The sequence below is a fragment of the Musca autumnalis genome, unplaced genomic scaffold (assembly GCF_047663935.1).
Source record: "Musca autumnalis isolate F117 unplaced genomic scaffold, ASM4766393v1 scaffold_3, whole genome shotgun sequence".
Taxonomy (NCBI): domain Eukaryota; kingdom Metazoa; phylum Arthropoda; class Insecta; order Diptera; family Muscidae; genus Musca; species Musca autumnalis.
This window is the reverse complement of record NW_027411866.1, coordinates 179,509,082-179,532,491: the sequence shown is the minus strand read 5'-3', so window position 1 is coordinate 179,532,491 and position 23,410 is coordinate 179,509,082. Positions and strand designations below refer to the sequence as shown.

At 35.3% G+C, this 23,410-nt stretch overlaps 1 long non-coding RNA gene across 1 annotated transcript in view; it reads left to right on the top strand.

Moving 5' to 3' along the window:
- Positions 1-522: 522 nt before the first annotated feature.
- LOC141396725 (uncharacterized) overlaps positions 523-23,410 on the top strand; it is a 417,270-nt gene continuing 394,382 nt past the window's right edge. The window contains exon 1 of the long non-coding RNA XR_012411232.1: positions 523-729. This is a non-coding gene — a long non-coding RNA (uncharacterized lncRNA). The remainder of the gene's footprint in view (positions 730-23,410) is intronic.

Genomic DNA, 23,410 nt, shown 5'->3' with positions numbered 1-23,410 from the left:
ATAGTGATCCGGATCGTTCAATTGAACGATATTGCCCAACTCTACCCTAAGCATGACCGGATTGTAGATATGCTCTTGTGGCCAGCAACAAGTCACAGAAAATAAACAACAACTAGTAAAGCATAAAAGCAACTAGTAAAGATATAGTGTTATCGTTTTAGGCATGTTGCAAAAGTGGCAAATGCAACAAAGTTGCTCTACAAGATATACCATCATCTCGTAGTGCAACATGTGAAGCTGCCAAACAATGAATATTAGCACTCTTTTTGGGAACAATGTTGGAAACAACAAATGTATCCAACAAGGTTTTTACCCACCACACAAAGGAATGTTGCAAAACAAATCCATTGATATTGGTTTGGGGACAATAAAGGCATACTGAGTATGAGTATTGAGGCATAAGTCTTGAAAACCACTTTGCTTGCATATCTATAGCGAGCACCACAGACACTACAAATGTTTCTGCTGCTGACAACATTATACAATTTCCTGCATAAGCTTTAGTCGCTCTCCAAGCGTAAATGTGAACGGATTTATTTAAGCGAGCGTAAAAGGCTTTATTCAATTTTTTTCGAAAAAATGTCTCATAATTTCTCCAGTGTTAAAGTTTTCCCTAAAACCGGTAACACCGGAACATCAAGTCCTACCAAACCCCAGGAAAAACAGTGTCACAAAAATCCAAACCTTTTTCTTCCAGGCCAAGGCAGCAACAACAAAATCAAATAAAAGGTGAGGAAAAGAAGAAATACTAATCCAAAAGGCAGCGAAAAATTCGAAACATAAATTTGTTGTGATAAGTAAAACATGTACGAATTTCAAGACCAAAACATAAAGGACGTTTTAAAGAAAGTGTTTACATTGACAAGCTTCACATTGTAAGTGAGAGTGTGCGTGCCAAGTGCTTTACTTACGGCCCAAAAATGCTTTAATTGTGGACAAAGGTCTAGTGGATACGCTTTAAAAAGAAAGTGTTAAAAAGTTCAAGCGGACATTTTATATAATAACAAGTATAGGAAAAGAAGCAAGTTTTCAAGGTACTAGCGACAAGGATAAAACAAAAGAAGTTAAATTAAATACCTGCATCCTGTTGAATGAATCAAGAAGGTAAATGTTGTCAACATTTAAAACACATTGTAGGTTAATTATGAGCAACAATAAGGTGCGTTTGTGTGTATGTGTGTGGGTAGTGTTATTTATGACTCCACAAATTGTTCCATTAAACCGTAAAATTGATTTTACGTTCCTTGTGAAACCATATAAATCTAGCATGCTTTGTGTGTTATTCAAAACTCCTTACCACAAGCCAATATTATTTACGCCAAAAAAAAGTAGTATAGTGAACTTTTTCTAATTGTTAATTTGTGTATTTAAAACCATAAAAAAGCGTCTGAAACTAACTTGAAATCGCATCCAATTTTTATACAACTTCAAACACTGAAAGCTTTACCGCCATCCGTCATCTATCAGCAATGCCATCAAAACAAACCGGATGAATGTGGAAGAAAATGCTTTGTGGACAACGTTTTATTGCTCTTCTTCAAAAGAACAGCAAAGCCAAGCGCCGCAACAGATGCACAAACAATAGTGTAATAAACAAAACAAAGGAGAAAGAAGAAATATACCGGTTAAGAACAGAAGAAAGAAGTCTTCAATTCGAAAATCGAGGTTAACATCCGACCAAACAACATGTGTATTGAAGCACATTTTCACACGAAAACTGTATGTTTTTAGATAGTTATGAGTTATTTCAGCGGATTATTGTTTCCTGCACCGCAAGTGCCCATGCACAACGAATATACAGATCTATTTGTTTCTTTGAATCCATGGTCATATTTTTGATAACCCTAGAAGTTACTCCGAACCATACACTGCATTCCGCACATAAGAGGAATCTACAACCGCGAGACATTCCTGAACATTTTCCAAAAATTCAATGGAATTAGGATAAGTAGTTTTGGAGTTTAACATATTTAAAAAGTGGGGAAGTACTTATATTCTGAAATATAACCGCCCTTTTCGCAAATTAATTTTTAAAGCGATACGTCCAAATTGTATTTCATATATAGCACTATCGGCCCAATGGCAGGTTTCTGATGCAAAACACGTGGAAAGGCATGATAATTAAGATTGTGAATAAGAATTTAAAAAAAGTTAGATTGGATAAGAAGTTGAAGGTTTATCCATGTTTTGTATTTTTTGTGTAGTTTTTATTATAGTTGTTATGTTTTTTGGAATAGAACTCTCGGTATCGCGAAACATCCGCGAACTATTTTCTATGTATATGAACAGATCTTAACCATATTTTCCGGACGTGATTCTAGCGTAAACAGGATTTACCATATCAAATTTTAAAGCGATCGGATGCAAATTTCGACCTTCGTGCAGCTTAAATACAAAACCGATTCCTACCAAATTTTGCAGATGTATTTTTATGCTCATTGTAAACAACGGAACGAAATTTGAAAGGTCCATCTGCTTCCACCGGCTTGTTGCCTCAAAAACCTGTCATTGGGCCCATAGTGTATAGTAAGGAAAGGATTAACGTCTGGATCGATTTCAATATAATTTGGCAAATTTATATATGGAATAATTCCTGCAACACCTTCCAAATTTCATTAAAATCTGACATAAATGGCGTGCTAAGTGGATCAAACACATGAAATCGGCCGAAAAAATAAATGCACCTATATCCGAATCTAAGTAAATAAACTGTGTTGTGTGGGGTATAAATAGGGCATTTTTGGACCAGTATGCCAGAAAGCATGGACTTATCCATGGATATCATAATATCGTTGCAAACAAGACCACAACGAACAGAATCGGTACACATTTCCAAAGGATCTTCGAACAGACCCTAAACTTTATTTAGACACAAATGTTGAACTTTTGTGGGGGAGGTAACATGAGTAGAGGACCGATATAGGCCATTTTAGAAGTTAAACTAAATCTTTATTCCTAGAAACAATGTTAAACCCATGTAAGTTATATTTAGAAGAGAAACACTTAACCTTTCCATTGATAAAGGTTATATTGATGTACGTAGTCAGATAACATAATTACAGTCTAGTATATACAGGGATCCCTCAGTTTTAATTGTGGGTAGTGTAAACTTAATCACGCTAGAGATCGCAGTAATAGTTCAATACTGACAAATGTTTTCACGAGGTAATAGTTTTGATCTGGGTGCCACGGTGGTGCAATGGTATGCACGCCCGCATTGCACGCCCGCATTGCACGCAGAAGGTCGGGGGTTCGATTCCCCGGCCAGGCAACATCAAAAATATTTCAACGGTGGCAAAATACCCCTCAGTAATGTTGGCGACATTTCCTGAGTATTTCAGCCTTGAAAAAACTTCTTCACAAGTAGTGTCTTAAGACTCGCCGTTCGGACTCGGCGATAAACAGTAGGTCCCATATCATTGAGCTAAATATGAATCGGGGTGCACTCATTGATATGAGAGAAGTCTCCCTTGTCCCGTATGGGATGTTGTGGAACAACATCAACATCAAGGATAGAGCCAACAATTGTTGAACACAGAAAAAATAGTTACTGCATTTCAGGAATAGTGTTCATAAAGTCTTGCCAAAATTCAAATTTCTGCATTGCATGAACGCCTTTCATAAAGCAAGCAAAATACTGTTTTTTTCTGAGAGATTGAAAAAAAAACAATTTTTGCGAGTTGTTGTTTTTTTATTATTGACTAACAACCACCAACAACAACACCACCAACCAAACAGAGACACATTTTGCAGTTTTTTATTAATTAATGTTTTTATTTTGTATTATTGTAACTTACCGTTACTTCTAATGATTTTCACTGTAGTTGTTATCGTCTTGTGAACATAGCAGAACAATACGAACCATATGTACATACATGTTGAGTCTATCAGCACTAGGTTCAGATATTAGATGTTGCCTTTATATTAAGGAAATTAAAAATTTGTAGTTGCGAACTATACAGCCAAACACTTTGTTTTTTCAGCACCAAACGCACTGTAGTTGTTTGGTTTGTCAGTTAACTAACAACAATATTTTTGGGACCTACAATGGCATTTTGGGTATGTGTTGTAGCAAGGCATATTTATACAAGGTAGAAGTGACAATCAGCTGTATCCTTACTTTTTTTGTAATTTTAGTTTTCAAAACGTAATAGGGCCTACTCTTCTTTTCACCGTAAACGTGTAATAACAATGACCTACGACAGTTCTGTATGCTTTATATTTATATTTTGATTCAAATTTGTTCTATTTTAGAGAATTTTCAAAATGTATTTATGTTTTTCCTGAACAAATTTTTGGAACGACCCTATTATTCAATATTTATCTTTGACAATTAATTTTCAATAACAACAATGTTGTTTTTGTAAATTTGTTAGTTGTTGTATTTTATGCATTTACCTTATATGAATATGCCTTGTGTTGTAGTGTGTATGTGTGTGGTGTGGTTTGTTGATATAGTCTCCATGTGATTGTGAGACGATGGTGGGGGTTGTGTTGCGGTTTGTTGATACATTGTCAATACGATGTTGAGACGACGAGACTAAAGAAAACGAGAACAAAGTTGAGAGCATTTACCAACCAAGAGAGGAAATATGAGAGTAAATAGTGGAATATCGGGAAAAATAGGAAAGTGATTTTGTATCTCAAGAAAATCTTACATATTTTTGAAAAAATAGTGGCTTTCGGATGGAAATAAGAAACTGCACATGTATCTTATGTGAGGTACCTGTACAGTATGAAAAAACTACATCACGAACTAAAATATGTAAAAATTGTTGAAATATTTTTTCTGTGTAATGATAGGATAGTATTTAGCGTGTAAAATTGATCATAACTTTAGTGGGAAAAATATCCAAATTTAATTTTTAATCAGTAATTTAAATTTTGCGGCCATATTCGGACATCGTCGATTTTTTTGGTTTTTAGATTTTTTGTTATCTATGAACACTGTGGATTCAGGTGTAAACACCTTCCACTTAAACTTGCTGTTTCCAAGCAAAATCGTGAAACCCTAAAAAACCCTATATATGTGAACTTTGATGGCGATTAATTCAAAATGCGCTCCGGCTATTTTCTCGCTTTTTTTTTAATTTTTCTCATATATGAGCATTGTAGTTTCAGAAATCGCAAAAACTTCGTAGGTGTAATCACCTTCCATTTAAAGTTGGTTCAGGCGCACCGTGACATATAAGTGTGTTCTCCTTTATAGTTTTGGTTTGTTTATAAAGAACTACGTTTACGTTCCATGCTACAACATTTCGCAAACATGATGGAAGTGTATTAAAATCATGATAGAGGAATTCCAAGTTTTGTTTTTAATTGATGCAAATTACGATGCTGTACGGGATTTTGAATTTTTATACCCTCCACCATAGGATGGGGCAGGGACGTAGCCAGGATTTCATTTCGGGGGGGGGCCCACCTGACCAAAATTTTGAAAGTCCATGTTAGCGAAAATGTCTTATTTAGCAAAGATGCAAACCTTGTTTTAGACTTATTTTACTGATGAAATAATTTTCATTACTATTTTTTAATTCAAATGGCGGAAGACTTCTTGGCCAATTTTATTTTGTTTTTAGAACTTTTTTGACAATATGTCACAGTTAATATATGCTCAAAATAATGAATATATTAATAATCCCATATATTGTTGGGCGTATCGTTTATCAAATAATTCACAACTACAGTGAATGTTATGGCATTCAGTGATATCAAACCTTAGAAATATCATAACATTTAATTTTCAAATATCTTAACATTATAATTTTCAAAAATATGCAAAAATCCGATGTCTACTTATCACAAAGAATTACTGAAGGCCTAGAACTAATGCTGAGCAGTACTTAGTCTATCCATCTAGAAATTCTAGCACCTAATCGCGGTTATGTAAATGACAAATCCTCTCGCCAAATCGTGCATTTGTCAATAGACTAATTTTGACGTCCAATCGTCGGTCTTCACTTATAGAAATTCTGGTTTCCTATCTTAGATCTTCTCATAAATTGATCAGGAACAAGAGAAACTCTGGAATCCAGTCTTAAATTCTTTTAAAATGAAATTATGTCGCCCAATCCAAGGTCTATAAATGTATACATTATTTTAGCAAAAATCCATAAACACAATTTTTCCAAATCTACATTTTTTATACTCCTAGCCTTTAGCCAAAATGTGCCTCATCGAAATAATGGCTTTAGGGCCAAAGTGTGTTTGGAAGAAATCTGTTTCAGAAAACTTGGAGTCGACTTAGATATGTCCGTTCGTCTGGGTAGCTCCTGGAGATCACGATAATTCTCAAACAGATCGACAGATTCGGTCCAAAATTTGGCCTTCATGATATTTTGATGGGCCATATCGATCCACTCATTCGGCAAACTACCGCAGACTATTTCAAACATTTTCAGCGAAGTGTAGTTTAAGACCTCTCTGAATAAGCTGTGTAAGCTTAAGACCTCAATGGTCATGGTTTTACTTAATTTATGCTAATAATTTAGTTATAAGTAAAAATATGAAATAAATAAATTAATAAATCTTTGTGTTTATTTCAGCTCGAGTCCATATTTTGTTGCAATTCAATTGTTTGAATAACAACAAAATATTTTAAAGTGGATATGAAATTGATTAGTTGCGGGCGAAGGGTAGGGAATACTATAGTTTCAGTTGTCACCAAACAACTTCATCAGTTCCCTTTTTCGCCGACTCTGTATCGATAAACAGGTCAATAAAGCCATCTAGCAAATTAAATAAAATGAGAAATTTGCTGTATGGCCCTAAAGCTGTTTACCCTACAATTTGAGTCGAACTAAAGAATTTCATATCCACCACTGTTTTTATGTCGTCTTTGCTTCGCAAAGAATACGAACATAGGAGTGTTGCTTCAATAAGCGGGGGTAAAAACAACAAGAAAGTTGTTTTTGCATTACGCATTGTTCAACAAGGCCGTGCTGATGCCTATTATTGTTGTTGGCGTTTTTTATTGTTGGACTGCAGAATTTTACATCTTTGTGTTTATTTCAGCTCGAGTCCATATTTTGTTGCAATTCAATTGTTTGAATAACAACAAAATATTTTAAAGTGGATATGAAATTGATTAGTTGCTGGCGACTTTAAAATATTTTGTTGTTATTCAAACAATTGAATTGCAACAAAATATGGACTCGAGCTGAAATAAACACAAAGATGTAAAATTCTGCAGTCCAACAATAAAAAACGCCAACAAATTAATAAATAAAAAGAACTCTCTGGAAACGCTTTGCTTTTTTTGCCACAAGTCTTCTCGGGGCCCCTATTACTACAGTACAAATTTTTCAGAGGAATGTCTATACTTCCAGAGAAAATGGCCCGAAAGCTGTAAAGAACACCTAAGGCAATCATGTGTAGTGGCTGGTGCGCACGACAACTTTCGAACCGGATACTGCGTTGGTCCAAACTTTGTTTATCGCAATATTTCGGCGAGCCTTATATATACAAAATTCGAAGATAGTGCTTTTTGGTATACTTCTTCTGGTATTTTCCCCCCAAATTTCGAGAATTTTAGCTAAAGTGGTATGCGCGATTTTTCTTGAACGGAGCAACAGATTTGGTCCAAACTTTGGATTTAGTAATATTTTTTCCAAACTTAGTTTTTGCTCGAAAATGGGCCATACTGGTGTACCTCCCTCACGAACCTTCAAAATAGTTGTTTAAGTGCAGTTTAAAGTCTATTTGAGGATCCTTAGACATTTTTACTATAGGTATTCCTTGTGTTTAGAGCGGTATTATGTTTTGCGTGGCCAAGTCCATATTTCCTGACATAAGGGTCAAAAGGTGAAAATTATACTGTGGCGAACTGAAATGACTGGTGGGCGCAATATCTTTTATAAGGAATGACTCCCAAAATAAGATCTACTCCCAAAATGAACTATGTCGGTCCGGTCCATTTCTCCATACCTCCTCCATACCTTGCAAGTTCATACGTCCGAAAATGGCTACAATTGTAATTTTGAAATATTGGAAATAATATGTAATAAATCATCAATATATTTAAAGTAGAAAAATGTTTGTACGTTTGTTGGTTTGAAGTTTATGGACTCAAAAACCGCTGAACCGATCTTCCTGAAATTTTCAGAGTATATCACTTCATGGCCTTAAAGTAACATAGGCTAAAAAAATTCTGAAATTCCGCGTTGATCCGGAGATATAGCATCAGAATCGAAAGTACTTCCAAAAAATTTAGATTTTTTATGTAAATATCTATAGAATGGTAACAGATAATGTCTCCAAATTTTGGATGTTTACAGGAATTTGGTCTAAAAATAATTTTGCCAAATTATGTTGAAATCGGTTCAGATTTGGATATAGCGCCCACATATGTATATTTTCGGCCGATTCCATGTATTTTATGCATTAAACACGCTATGTATGTCCAATTTCAATGAAATTTGGAATGTGTGACGGAATTGGGTCTAGAAATAAATTTTCCAAATTATATTGAAATCGGTTTAGTTTTGGATATAGCTCCCATATATATTTTAGGCCGATTTGAAGTATTTGATGCACCAAACACTCTTTATATACCCGATTTTAATAAAAGCTGGACTGACTGACGAAAATTGGCCTACAAATAAATTTGTCAAAATATATTTTACCTTATTCGGGGTAGCGAAGCGAACCGGGTTCAGCTAGTGAAATATAAACATTGGCCTCAAGCTCAATAATCTTGATTTTATTAACATTCGAAAGGCCGAACAAAATATAAAAAATCGACAGAAAAATCCTTTCGTCCAATAGATATTTACGACACTGCGGAGGAACAGAAATTATATCATAAAAAATGGTTGATATTGTTTTTTATTGCAAATTTCAAACATAATAAAGAATTTGTAATTGTTATTAATTACAAAATAGATCATTATAAAAACGCGTTAGAGAAAATATACAAACACTTAAAACCACAAAGATTAAACAATGGTTTTATCTTTTATTGTGGAAATGCTCTTATAAACAATTTCAAAAACAAAATATCGCAAAAATGCTTTTTCTGAATGTTGTTTATAAGCCAAAGTATTGGACGTAATATGTTACAAATATTCAATAAATAATAAACGTATTGTTCTGAACTGAGTAACACATACAGTCAGCCTAAAATTCGGATTAAACGGTTAAACAACACCCTAAAACTTAACAAGAACTATGCATAAAATTGCTCAAAAAGTCTAACTTGTTCATTACTTTTATATAATTAAATATGTTGGACAATAAGTATACCCATGTAGTTAAATAATTCTCTGTAATACTTCCAACTACTGTACATATTTCTCGAACAATTTAAAACAGTTTAAAATTGTACTCAAAAATTAAAAAATGTGTAACATAAGTTAATATCCTATGAGAACTAAAATCATTTCGGGGGGGGGCCCGGGCCCCCCGGGCCCCCCCCTGGCTACGTCGGTGGGATGGTGGTATATTAAGTTTGTCACTACGTTTGTAACTACTCGAAATAATCATAGTAGACCCCACAAAGTATATATATTCTTGATCAGTGTGCAATTCTACATCGATATAGCCATGTCCGTCCGTCTGTCCGTCTGTGGAAATCACTCTAGCGTCCGAACGGATTGACGTAGGTTGATGAAACTTTGGGAAAATATATTATATGTACGTAGGACTTTTGGTATTGAAAGCGGGCTATGTAGGTCCACGCTTTCGTATAGCCCCCATACAAAATGACGCGTGATGCGTCGTCGTTTTAAGGAATTTTTAAGATATTTGTCCCATTTTACCACCGAATTGGTTGTAATTGGGTACTTTGTGTCTCCAGAGGCCAAAAAACATTCCTACCAAAGTTGGGTTATATAGGTCCACGTTTTGGTATAGCCCCCATATAAGGCCCCATATAAAGTACGCGTCATTTTAATATACTTTGAATGTATTAGACCCATTTGACCACAGAATTGGTTGTAATTTGGTATTTTGTGTCTTCAGAGGCCAAAAAAACATTCCTACCAAAGTTGGGTTATATAGGTCCAAGTTTTGGTATAGCCCCCATATAAGGCACCATATAAAGTACGCGTCATTTTAATATATTTTGAATGTATCAGACCCATTTGACTAAAGAATCGGTTGTAACTTTGTATTTGTGTTTCCAGAGGCTAAGAAACATTTCTACCACACAATATTTATATAGGTCCACGTGTTGATATAGCCCCCATAATACGATATCTCCCGATTTTCGATATTTTGAAGGTTTTAGCCTCATTATCACACCGAGATGGCTGAAATTTGGTATTTTGTCTTCTTTAGGCTTATAAAACTTTCCCCCAGAAATTTGTAGGTATAGGTCAACGCCATCATATAGCCCCCATAGAACGGTACCTTCCGAATTTTGGTATTTTGAAGGTTGTGGCCACATTAATCCACCGAAATGGCTGAAGTTTGTGGTGGAGGGTATAAAAAGTTCGGCCCGGCCGAACTTAACGCTTTTCTTACTTGTTTTATGCTACATTTGATTAGAAGTAATGTAATACCGAGAAATATTGATATCTTCCATTGATCAAATCGGATAAAGTCACCAAATGCTATTTCTACATTCGTTTGGTATTTTTTTCTTCATACATATTTCTTCAAAAAATGGTCCTTCTGTCCATTAAGAAATAACGAAAATAATATATATATTCCCACAATATCCCCGACGGAAAAAGGGAGACTTCGCAATCTTATAAATAAATCCCGCGGAAAACTAATGCCCAGGGGAAGTCGTGTAGGGTATCTGTAACGTGACCGTTACAAACGTTTCACCTACCTATACGCCCGTTTAATTTTTTATATCCGCAAACCCTTATTATTTATAACAATTAATAAAATAAAACCAATACTGCTTTTATTTCATTTTACATACATTCCCCTATCAATTATTTCCCCAATTCATGAAAAATATTCATTAACACTACCCATCCTAATACACGTTTTACCCTCGGTACCTGGACAAAACTCACAAAACTACACACAAGACACCACACTGGTGCCAACCAACAACAAACATAAAGCAGTTGCCTATTCGTCAACACTACCCACCCTAGCATACGTTTGGCATCAAAGGCAAACATACATACGCACACCACACATCACTCTTCTTGACAACGCATTTTAATTTCGCATCACCATTCATACTGCAGCCACCATGTTAACATTGATTCTGGTGCATTTTTTGACAACTCGCGCCACATGTTCTTCTTGTAGCCAGCTACCCGCTCACCGTCCAACGCTCGTAGCCCGGTACTCGCCCGCACCCAGCTCATCGCGTCGCCCCGTCAGCGCTAGTAGCCCGCTACTCGCCCGCACCCAGCTCATCGCTTCGACCCGTCAACACTACGTCGGTGTCATGCTTAAGTGTTCCATACGCTCTAGTTTCCGAGATATCCACGGCTAGACGGGAAAGCTTCAACTTTTTTCAGTTATGAAATTAATATTTTAAAAACTTACAAGTTTAAAAACACATTTCAAAAATCAGAATTTTAATTTTCGATTTAGAAGTATTTAGTTTCTTGAGGCAAAGATGGAAAATTTTTTTGTCACTTTGTTCCATGTGATTTACAATATTTCACATTTGTGTCATAAGTGCGGATATGGAACAAATCGACAAAAATTCTTTTTTTAAAAAAAATCTCTATAACTTTTTTATTCCAATACATATACCTCTAAATTTTTGCAAATATGTTCTATATACTATTGTTAATATTTCAAGTCAAAAATATAAATATTTGCTTTAGCCAGCTCCATACAGTTGTGACGCAAAACATTAAAATGCGATTATCTCAAAACAGACAAATGGCGTATAGAACACTTAAGCACGACACCGACGACTTGTAGCCAGCTACCCACTCGCCGTTCAACGCTAGTAGCCCGCTACTCGCTCGCATCCAGCTCACCACTTCGAACCGTCAACGCTTGTAGGCAGCTACCCGCTCAATGCTAGTAGCCCGCTACTCGCTCACATCCAGCTCAATGCTAGTAGCCCGCTACTCGCTCGCATCCAGCTCCCCTCTTCGAACCGTCAACGCTTGTAGCCAACTACCCGCTCGCCGACCAACGCTCGCAGCCCGCTACTCGCTCGCATCCAGCTCACCGCTTCGTCCTGTCAACGCTTTTAGCCAGTTACTCGCTCACCAGTCAACGCTCGTAGCCCGCCCGCGACCTATTCCCCGCTCAACGCTTTTATCTAGCTACTCGCTCGTAGCCATCTCGTTGCTCGCATCCAGCTCATCACCCAGCAGCGCTCAACGCTCGTAGCCAGCTACTCGCTCGCCATTACATTCATATTGAATGTAATATGAATGAATGTTGTAAAAGATATTATACAAATAATCGCTGAAACAACATGAAATTGGAGTTTCAAAATCTTCTGAAAAATTGCGAAGAAAATTTTTTGGACAATTTTTGCAGAACGTTACTTGATTCAGTTCTCAATACTTTAGCTGATATCGAACAGAATTCTAGAAATTATGTAACATTTTCTATATTTTTATAGATTTTGATGCGCTACATCGAGGGTTTGTATTTGGTCTGTTCAAAAGATAAGTTCTACTACTTTGGAGCCGTGACATAACTCCCAACGGACATAGCTCCCAAAACGATTTTGGGAGCTATGTCCGACCCCCCTTAGCGGACATAAGTCCCAATGGGAGGTATGTCCCTTTTTAAAATTTAAGTGATTTTTAAAATACAATTTTTATTTCAAATGTATAAGAAAAAAATTAAAAATTAACTCTAAGTTCATATGCATTTTTCATTTCATAAAAAATGTTTAATTGATTTAAATTTTTTAAGAAAATTAAGTACAAAATAATTAGTAGCCATCTCAAATCGAATAAAAAGTTTTTGTTAAAATTCACAAATACTTTCTGGAAAAAATCGAACGATTTTTTACAAAAATATTTTCACAATTTAAGAAGATAAAAAGTTTTTGTAAAAATATTCAAATACTTTCTGAAAAACGAAAAGAGCCGCAGGCGAAAATATTTTAGAAAAAAATCGCGCGATTTTTTACAAATATATTTTTACTATTTAAGAAAATAAAAAGTTTTTGTAAAAATCGCGCGATTTTTTAAAAAAATATTTTCACAATTTGAGAAGATAAAAAGTTTTTATACAAATATTCAAATACATTCTGAAAAACTAAAAGCGCCGCAGTCGAAAATATTTTTGAAAAAATCGCGCGATTTTTTAAAAAAATATTTTCACAATTTAAGAATATAAAAAGTTTTTGTAAAAAATATTCAAGTACTTTCTGAGAAACGAAAAGCAGTCGAAAATATTTTTGAAAAAAATCGCGCGATTTTTTTACAAAAATATTTTCACAATTTAAGAAGATAAAAAGTTTTTTAAAAAATATTCGCTATTTTTTACAAAAATATTTTCACAATTTAAGAAAATAAAAAGTTTTTGTAAAAGTGTTCAAAAATATGTTCACAATTAAAGGAGATAAAAAGTCGAAAATATTTTTGAAAACAAAAATCTCGAGATTTTTTACAAATATTCAAATACTTTCTGAAAAACGAAAATATGTTTGAAAAAATAGCGCGATTTTCTTAACAAATGTTTTTACAATTTAAAACTTCTCCTAACTGCTACTTACATAATTTCGGGCATAATTTCGTTTTTAAATAATTTTATGAAATCAGGAGATTTTGTGGATACTTCGGTAGTGGTTGGCACTTAGGTCTTCTCAAATGTATAATTCCGCTTACATTCTAACTTCTACTCTAAAATTTATAACTATACATTTCAAAATTAAGCAAAGAAATAATTTGTAAATTAAGAAAAAAATCTTTGGGTGTTACGTCCGCCATTTTTTTGGGTGTTATGTCCGCTTTGCTTCACGGACATAACTCCCAACGAATTTTGGGAGTTATGTCCGCAAAGGGCAACGGACATAACGCCCAAAATCATTTTGGGAGTTATGTCCGTGGGAGTTATGTCCGGGCACCTACTACTTTGGGTTACAATATTGCTACAGACAGCAAGGCCAAATTCATATTCGTTTCTGAGATAAATCCAAAAAATGTAGTTTCCGAACTGAATCCGAACTGAATCTGACAGGACAAAACCCAACAAGGGTTTTTGTAGTCACAATATGTACATTCAAAAAATGCACACAAGAAGTTGTTTGCATTTGAAGTGTTGCATAGTGTAATATATTCAGAGTTTTCCAATGAATGAAAATGCAAATTGTGGGGGAGTTAAAAATACAATTTGAAATCCCTAGCAATTTTCTATTTGCGTTTTTTCTCAATCCAATTGGATACACATGAAAATTAAATTGCATTTTTCCAATTGCTTTGTTGTAAAGTAACTGGTGTTTTGTTTAGTTTTTATTTTTTTACAAGTTCTTGCAATTTTCCTAGCAGGTAAAGGAAAACAATTTGTATACAAAAATGTTTACATACGTGTGTATTAATTTATGTGGGAAACAGTGAACACCCATCTCTCTCCTTTTTCTTCCATTTCTTTCATTACGAAATCAATCAACAAAAATGTTATTAATTCCACAAGAATGGGGAATGCATTAGCAAATTTACAAGAATTTATATAAATACCTTACGAAGTGTCTTTCTTTTGTATTATTTGTTTTACTTCGTTTATGAAATGTGAAAGAAAAATTGTGCCAAATCTCAGAAAAACTTTAAAAAATCCACGTTTGTTTTGTGGTCTACGATTGCTCCAGATAAAACTTTAAAAAATCCACGTTTGTTTTGTGGTCTACTATTGCTCCAGATAAAGCTTTAAAAAATCCACGTTTATTGCGGTTTATGGTTGTTCCTTTATTAATTTTAATCTTGTTTAATTCCTCCCTACACAATGGTTTGTCTCTAATCAAATTCTCATCTTTACGCCTGAATGAAATTAAAATCACAGCAGAACAGTTATATAAGAAAACAATAATACGCCCAACATGAAATCCATAAACATATGAGAAATTCTTTTTGTTGTTTGCTTGGTGTTTAGAACGTATTAAATCCACGGATGAATGAGTGAATACCTGACTGAGAATAGCTGGTGCTGCTACTTGACTTAATGAATTCATGGGCCTTTATCTAAGAAATAAAAACTCCACCTTAATTTCAAAGTGCCATCGAGCCTACGGGTAGCATCTTTCAAAAATTTCACTTTGTAGGAGAAGCTATCACAGCCAACCTTATCCTCTTTCCAAAGCAACATTCTTCTTTCTTGACAATAATCCCCTAAAGTTAAATAGCAAAGTAGAAAATGTGGTAAAATAGAAGTAATCTTACATGGAATGACATGGTAAAGGCAACAGCGGTTGTACACAGCTTTTGGTGGCTTTTGAGTTGGTTCATTGTCAATGACTGCTGCAGCAGCAGCAGTTGTTTTGCCATTAAACCGCATGAAACACAGTTCTTTTTTGAGAAAATAGTGAAAAAAGAACCTTTATTTTTTTCTTTCAGCTATACGAAGTGCGATGTCAGTGTGGCATAGCTAATTAGTTTGCTGCTTTGTAATGTGGTGAGTGTAGAAATGTGTGGCTTAGAAAAATCAATTGTCAAAAGAAATCAATTAACAAGTAATAAAGGACCAAAAGACCTATTCTATGTAGTTAAATGCGAAAAGTGTTTTAGGTAATGACATATTAAGGGCATGCCTTTGTTAATTTTATTCCTAGCCATGGAAGACCTGCTACCCTACATTTTCTTTGATTTACCATATTATCCATTTCTTTTTTTACACTGAAATTATATTACTGTTCATTTGTAGTTTGCCTGAGACTGTTGAAAAGTTCATTACCTCATTGCTTAAATAGTAACATGTTTCTCTGTTTCCATGCTGTTAGCATTTCTCATGTTGTTATTGTTGTCACTATCATCATTTTTGTGATATTTGTAATAAGGTGTGTGTACTGCTCACTCTCATACACAATTTGAGATGTTTTCTTGTGAACGACCCTTTTAACATACAGTTAGTCAACTAAATTATTGCAAAGGATGAATTTTTAACAACTTAGATTTTTTATTGGGAATTACTACAAGAAATTCTTTCAATAATGTTGGTTTTTTTGTACATATCTGTTGATTTACCTATTAATGACAACATCAAGCCAATAAATGCAGAAATCGGCCGGAAATAACAAAAATAACGGGAAAAAAGGATAGGTACCTGGTTTCTGTGGTGTCAACTAAATGTGGTATTCTCCCCTCGATTTTTTGCAATTAAAGATTTTTATGATTTTGTTGGTATGTGGACGTGTAGATCCATAATATTTGACCACACCATAAGCGGTATAATCAGGAAAAGATAAAGTCAGGTAAAGGATTTCGAAAAATATGCTAAATATAGCTATAACAAGTCAAAAAGGTATACCCTCAGCCTGTGTGGATTGAAATCCTTTTTTTTTTTTAAAAAAAAAGTAATGTATGGGCGTATGAACCGACAGAAATATGGATTGGATTAAAGCTCAAAAATTTGCGGGGGATATCGATAGGTAGTGCATACTATCCTACGAAAAGCATAATATCGGGCCACTAGGGAAACCTTCAGTAAAAATGTCCAAAGGATCCTCGAATAGACCCTCAACTACAAAAATGTGTTGAACATTTGTATGAGTGGTACCCCAAGTATTGGACCGATAGGGCCCAAATTTGAACATAAACTAAGCTTGGACAAAAAGTTTCGAAATCGAAAATTTGGACCAAATCGGCTGCTACGTTTGTGAGATATTGCGCTTGTCATTTTAACAAATATCTTTAAACACTTGTGGGAGAGGTCCCGAAGCAGTGGACCTATAAGCACTACCATCGAATTTCATCTAATATTCGAAGAAATATTACGATATCCAAAGTGTGGACGAACGCAGTATTCGGTTCGAGCTCTACAATCACTACATATGGTGCCGTGCCAAGTAGTATGGACTTACTCCTGAAAGGTTTTAAAGTGAATTTATGTGGGAGGTACCCGAAGGACTGAACAAAATAAATATAGTCCATATCTGGTAAATATATTAGCATGTGTAAAGTATTGTCCAAATCGCTCACTTCCATCCAGAGTTATCGTGTGCACAAGTTTTGCCCCTGATGAAACTTGTACCGTCGTAGGGGGGGCAGGGAATACAAGTTGCTACAACAAAATTCAAAGCGATTCGAGAGCAGGTCCTAAACTGAGCTTTTCCGAAATTTTGTGTGGGAGGTATCCGAAGGGGTGGACCGATTGAGTCTATATTTGAACCTGATATTACTCTGGTAGAAAGTTTACGCTATACAAAGTATGGACAAAATCGGTCACTCCTTTCAAGAGTTATCGTGCGCACATACTTTCCGAACATTTTCGAAGTTTTGTGGGGGAGGTACCGGAAGGAGTGGACCGATGCACAGTGGATCCACTTGTATGGAGAAAGTGGCCAAAAATACTTAGAGTGTAAAAATCAAATCAATGCGCCGGTTACAGCTTTGTGCTGCTGCGAAGAGTGTTTTAAGAAACCACGAGCGTAACATTCTCTCCCTTTCCACCCTGGAGGGGGTAACGGTAAGAATTGTTTTATGCTATTAATACAAAATGACATGAACAAATGTCCCGATTATCTTATGATGCAAAAATAGGTTTGGGGAAACTAAACAATATCCAAAACAACATAAAATCCAACCAATTTAGCGGATTAAAAAAATCAAAATTTTTGTATGAAAATTGGTAAAATTTTTAATATAGATCTTATAGCGTTCTTCCTGGAAGCACGTACCGCCAACGTAAGACAAATTTGAAAGAAGATTTCTTCATCTTGCCACTGATGCCAATTATGTTAATGTACGTGGTCAGATAACAGAGTTATACGCTAATATACATATCTATAGAAACCCTATTCTAGAGCAGCTTTAGTCAGCGACCCACCATTTATAGTCTGGTACTAGATGGCAGCTGATTTTAATACTGAATAATCTTAAACCCATGACCTACTTTGGAAAATTATTCCCGAGGTGGGCACTGGTGGGCATCATGACTAAAACCTTAGGTCAAATTTAAGTATATAATCGAATTGGCAAAACAAAATACACTAACAAAATATGCAGCTAACTAGAATTCCACAAAACGCTAACACACTATTTTTTATGAAAATTAAGCTATTACCTCCTCCTTCAAAATCCACTATAATATTTTGCTATACATATTAGTTTCGCGATATTTTGCATATATTTACTTGCACTTAAAATATAGGTTGTACTCACAACAAAAAATATAAGTCAAATGTTCTGACTTTTGAAACTATTCTTAAGAAGATCGCGTTCGAATTAAACAAAAACTAATATATTTTTAAAAAGGTCCTTGTCATAGCTGTCAGAGTTGCCAGATGTTGTACCAAAATGTTGACATTATTTTTTTTTATTTTTGGCCAATGGGTGGATCCACTGTGCGATGTAGCTAATCTTCGAACTTAAACTAAGTTTGAGCAAAATATTACGAAAGCCAAAATTTGAATCGAATCGGTTCATCCGTTCGAGAGTTATCGTGCGCTCCAGCCAGCAGGACAGACAGACAGACGGACGGACATGGCTAGATCGACTCCAAATTGTCTGAAACACATTTCGTCCAAACATACTTGGGGTCTAAAACCGTTATTTCGATGAGGCACATTTTCATCGTATCAAAGTGTAAAGAGGGTATTTAGCCTAAAGGCTGAGCGTATAATAATGGTAAATCCGCCAGATAAATCACTAAAATCACCTCTCATAAGCTGAGAACTGGATACAACATCATATACCGCAACGAGAGAGAAGGCAGGCTCCAACTAAAGACGTTACATGTCAGGCCAAAATAGTAACCCCACGAATTGACAGGAGAATGATTAAAGAAGGTGATGAAAGATGACAAAGCACCACCACCACCTTCATCACGAGCTACTAGGTAAAAACCATTGCCCTCACAGCACAATATATAGAAACTATTCACACTTGTTACAGACAAATTTTCACGCCATCTTTAGTATTGGGATGACGTTACATTTTCTGATAAGACTGAAATTATGTGGTACTTACTGCCATGGAAAACAAAAATTGAATAAGGGGTATGGGGTTGTATACCAAGCAGTGACGTTGGTAACATCCAGATTTTGGAGGAAACAGTGACAGAGGAGGTTTATTTAGATGTTTTAAAAAAAGATTTAACCAACAGTTAACAAACAAATTTCAATGTAAGTACTACCTAGACAACTACCCTAAGCATAAATCTTATTTATGAAGGGCTTGGTTGTTATATAACTGCACCAAAGCCATTGATACCCCAGTCCAAAGTCTAGATATTAACCCTGTCGACAATTCATAGGTACGCCTGCAAAAAAAATGGGATTTACATGTGAACATTTTCGTCCGATCTTTTGTGAGAACTTTCGATGTGGATAATCACGGCAAGAGTACATCGATCAAATTAAATATTTATATGTTGGTAAAGGACCATTCTATAGCAGTATGAAAAACTGGTTAAATTAATTCAGTCGTGGTCGACACTCGCTAAAAATGAACGTAGTGAGGGTCGTTCAAAAACGGCCGTTTTGTGCCAGAAAAAAAATTCGTGCGTGAACGGATAACACAAGATCGCCATGTTAAATACTATGAAATAGGGGCATCCTTGGGCATTTCTTCGATCTTGTCGATTTGTGCAATGAAATTCTGGATAAATACGATCGCGGCTAAACTGACCATGTGGTCACTATACGGCTTCAGAAACGTAGGACGGTGAATTAGGTTTAAAAGAAACGTGTTTACACCTAGGAAGTTTTTGTGGATTCTGAAATAGCAATGTTCATAGATGAGAAAAATCAAAAAAAAAAAAAAAAGAAAAGTCGCAGGAACGCTTTTTTAATAAGACGTGCAGAGGGAGGCAGAGGGATTTTTAAGAAAATCGCGGTCAAAGTTCACATTTTTAGGGTTTTTTAGTTTTTTCACGATTTTGCTTGGAAACCGCAAGTCCTATCGAAATCGGACTAAAGAAAATATTGTAGAGTATTTTCACTGCTGCAGTATTTTTCAGTCCCATTTCGATAGATCTTGCGGTTTTTAAGCAAAATCATCAAAACCGAAAAAAACTCTAAAAATGTGAACTCAAAGCGATTTATTTAAAAAGCGCTCCGTCGTTTTTTTTTGTTTTTTTTTTTGATTTTTCTCATCTATGAACATTGTAGTTTCACAATCCGCCAAAACTTCCCAGGTGCAAGCACTTTTCATTTAGTGTTAGTTAAGGCGCACCGTGACGAAAGAAGAATCATTGTGCCCCATGACAATGTGAGCTTTTACACATCGATTCAATACTCGAATATAATACTCAACCTCAGAACATAAATATGGAGTAAAATGCATAGCTATATGTATTTATTGTTTCTATCATATAATAAAACACGTTTGTAGTTTTTATGCTGCATACAAAATACAATAAATGTTTCCCTTCCAACGCTCATACCTAAGGAAATATTGTTCCGATCAACTTGAAAATTTGACCACATATTCAATACTATTTATACTTTTTATTTATTTTTTTTATTGCTTGAGTGGAGTATTCCCCCATTGGCTCAACTTCATTTATTACCCTCTATTACAGAGAGTAATGTTTTTCAAAACGAACTGACAGTGTTGCAAAATTTTACTGATCGCTACCAATATCATGATTTCATCCCGGCGAAGGGAATTATCAATTGGCTTCTCAGTTTTTGAAATGATGCCTTTTTAAGTGTCTAGTATTCCCATATGAATGAGAATCACACTCACTTTTCGGCTTTTCCAAAGAAACACCAAAATCAAAATATTCTGCAACATGTCAGCACGTATCAACTAAGAATTCATCGAATTCTGCTACAGAAAGACAGCTCACTCTATTTAACTGAAAACATGTCATCTCAAAATGATAAAACAATATCTCCAAACAGAGATATAAAGCTATTTCCTCAATCATTCTTGGGGGTCAATCAAAAAATTCATTGCAATATAACTCAGAAGTTTCTGCTATGTGATCCTTTGAGGTTCTTAACATACCCAATAGGGGCTTTCATGCCGAAAGGGAATTTTCCACCCCTAGACCTTTCTTGATTTTCATTTTTTGTCACAGGGTATACTGAATACCCTACTGATTTCCCATAGAGACCGACATGTCTTTAATAGAAGACAAGTATGACTTCTCATAAAAAACAATTTGAGAATACCAGTAGACCTTTGTGAGAAGACCTGTAATTCTTCTGACAAAAGAGGTTAAAGGTCTAATCTTAATTCGATTGTCGCAGAACTTTACTTTTGTTTGCAAACATTTATAGGATCGATTGGACCAACAAAATAGGGATAAATTGACTAGACGTCAGAGGATAGTATATATCCTGCGAATTGTCCTCTAACATGGTATAATATACCGTTTGTATATATGTTTTCTTATCGCTTTCTTTTAAAATAAATAATGATTTTGGAAAAAATTTTGGTGTGCCGAATTTAATGTTATATTTCTATAACGTAGAAAAAATTTGGCCTGGAGTCGAGTTATTTTTTTGGACTCAAATTCCGAGTCCGACTCCAGCAAAATTGCTCGACCCCGGCTCGTAGACTCCGACTCCAAAACCCTGGTAGTAACTACATAGACTTGAAGAGTAGCGTAATGCTATTTTTTTCAACGAAAAAGTAGACAAAATAATCTGGGTTTTGACAGAGGGTGGATCGAATCTGACCGTTATGTATCATTTATTGATAAAAACAAGTGCGATATATGTTTTTTATTTGATTCCAGTTAATTGCTTGCAAAATATTTACATTTTTCTTATATATTGTAGAGAGTTTTGTAAAATATGTTAGTTGTTGATTCGAATTATTTCTTTCATATCTTATTTTTATACCCTCAGCCTTTAGGCTAAGGAGGGTATATACACTTTGATACGATGAAAATGTGCCTCATCGAAATAATGGTTTTAGACCCCAAGTATGTTTGGACGAAATGTGTTTCAGACAATTTGGAGTCGACCTAGCCATGTCCGTCCGTCTGTCTATCTGTCCTGCTGGCTGGAGCGCACGATAACTCTCGAACGGATGAATCGATTCTTTACAAATTTTGGCTTTCGTAATATTTTGTCCAAACTTAGTTTAAGTTCGAAGGTGAGCTACATCGGTCCACTCCTTCCGGTACCTCCCCCACATAAGTTCGAAAATGTTCGGAAAGTTTGTGCGCACGATAACTCTTGAAGGGATTAACCGATTTGGTTCATATACTGTATAGCGTAAACTTTCTACCAGAGTAATATGAGGTTTCAATGTGGTCTTAATAGGTCCACTCCTTCGGGTACCTCCCACACAAAATTTGAGAAAAGTTCAGTTTAAGGCCATCTCTAGAATCGCTTTGATTTTTATTTTAGTAACTTGTATTCACTGCCCTCCATACGACGGTACAAGTTTCAGCAGGGGCAAGTCCATACTTCCTGAGAAAATAGCAGGAAAGTTGCAAAAAACCCCTATGACACCGTGTGAGGTGGTTGGAGCGCAAGATAACTCTCGAACGGATCTGCCGATTCGGTCCAAAATATGACCTTAGTAATATTTTGTCCAAATATAGATTAAGTTTGAAGAGAAGCCATATCGGTCCCCTCCTTCAGGTACCTCCCCCACAAATGTTCAAAAATGTTCGGAAAAATTGTTGGTACGATAACTCTTGAAGGGAGTGGCCGCATTTGTCTATACTTTACACATCCTAATATATCTACCACACAAAATTTCGGATAAGTTCACTTTAAGAACTGCTATCGAATCATTTTGATTTTTGTTGAAGCAACTTGCATTCGCTGACTCAATTACGATGGTAAAAGTTTTTTTAGGGGCAAGTCCATACTTCTTGAGGAAACAACCCGAAGAGTGTAAGAACCCCCTATGGCACCATATGTTGTGGCTGTAGATCCACTTCCATAACGGTCAATGCCGATCAATTCTTTGTAGTATCTCCTCCGCAAAACTTTTTATCTTTAATCCTAATCAAAAATTTTTTCGGTTCAAACGCCCAAAATATTTAAAACCCCCTAAATACATACGTAATTTGGGAAAAAATTATTTCAATATACACAGGCTGAGGGTTTATCTCAGTCGGCAAAGCCAATTGATACTTTTTTACTTGTTATTCTTTTCGTTTGTTTATATTATATTTATTTATTATTTATTATGCTTAGCGTGTATTTACGGTAGCGGGTGATAAATGGTTCGACTAATAGTACGGTTGCATTAGAGATTTTGCCGGGATAACCCACTTCATGAGGATTTATTCGACGTTTGCGCTATGGAATTGGCATTTGAAACCCAAACCCACTGGGTTAATCCGGTTAAGTGTAATGTTTCTCAAATTTGACACCTTTTTTTGCCTTTGATACTTCTGTGACACTTTTTTATACTGATACCAAAGTGCCAGTTTTTGAAATTTTGTGCCACTT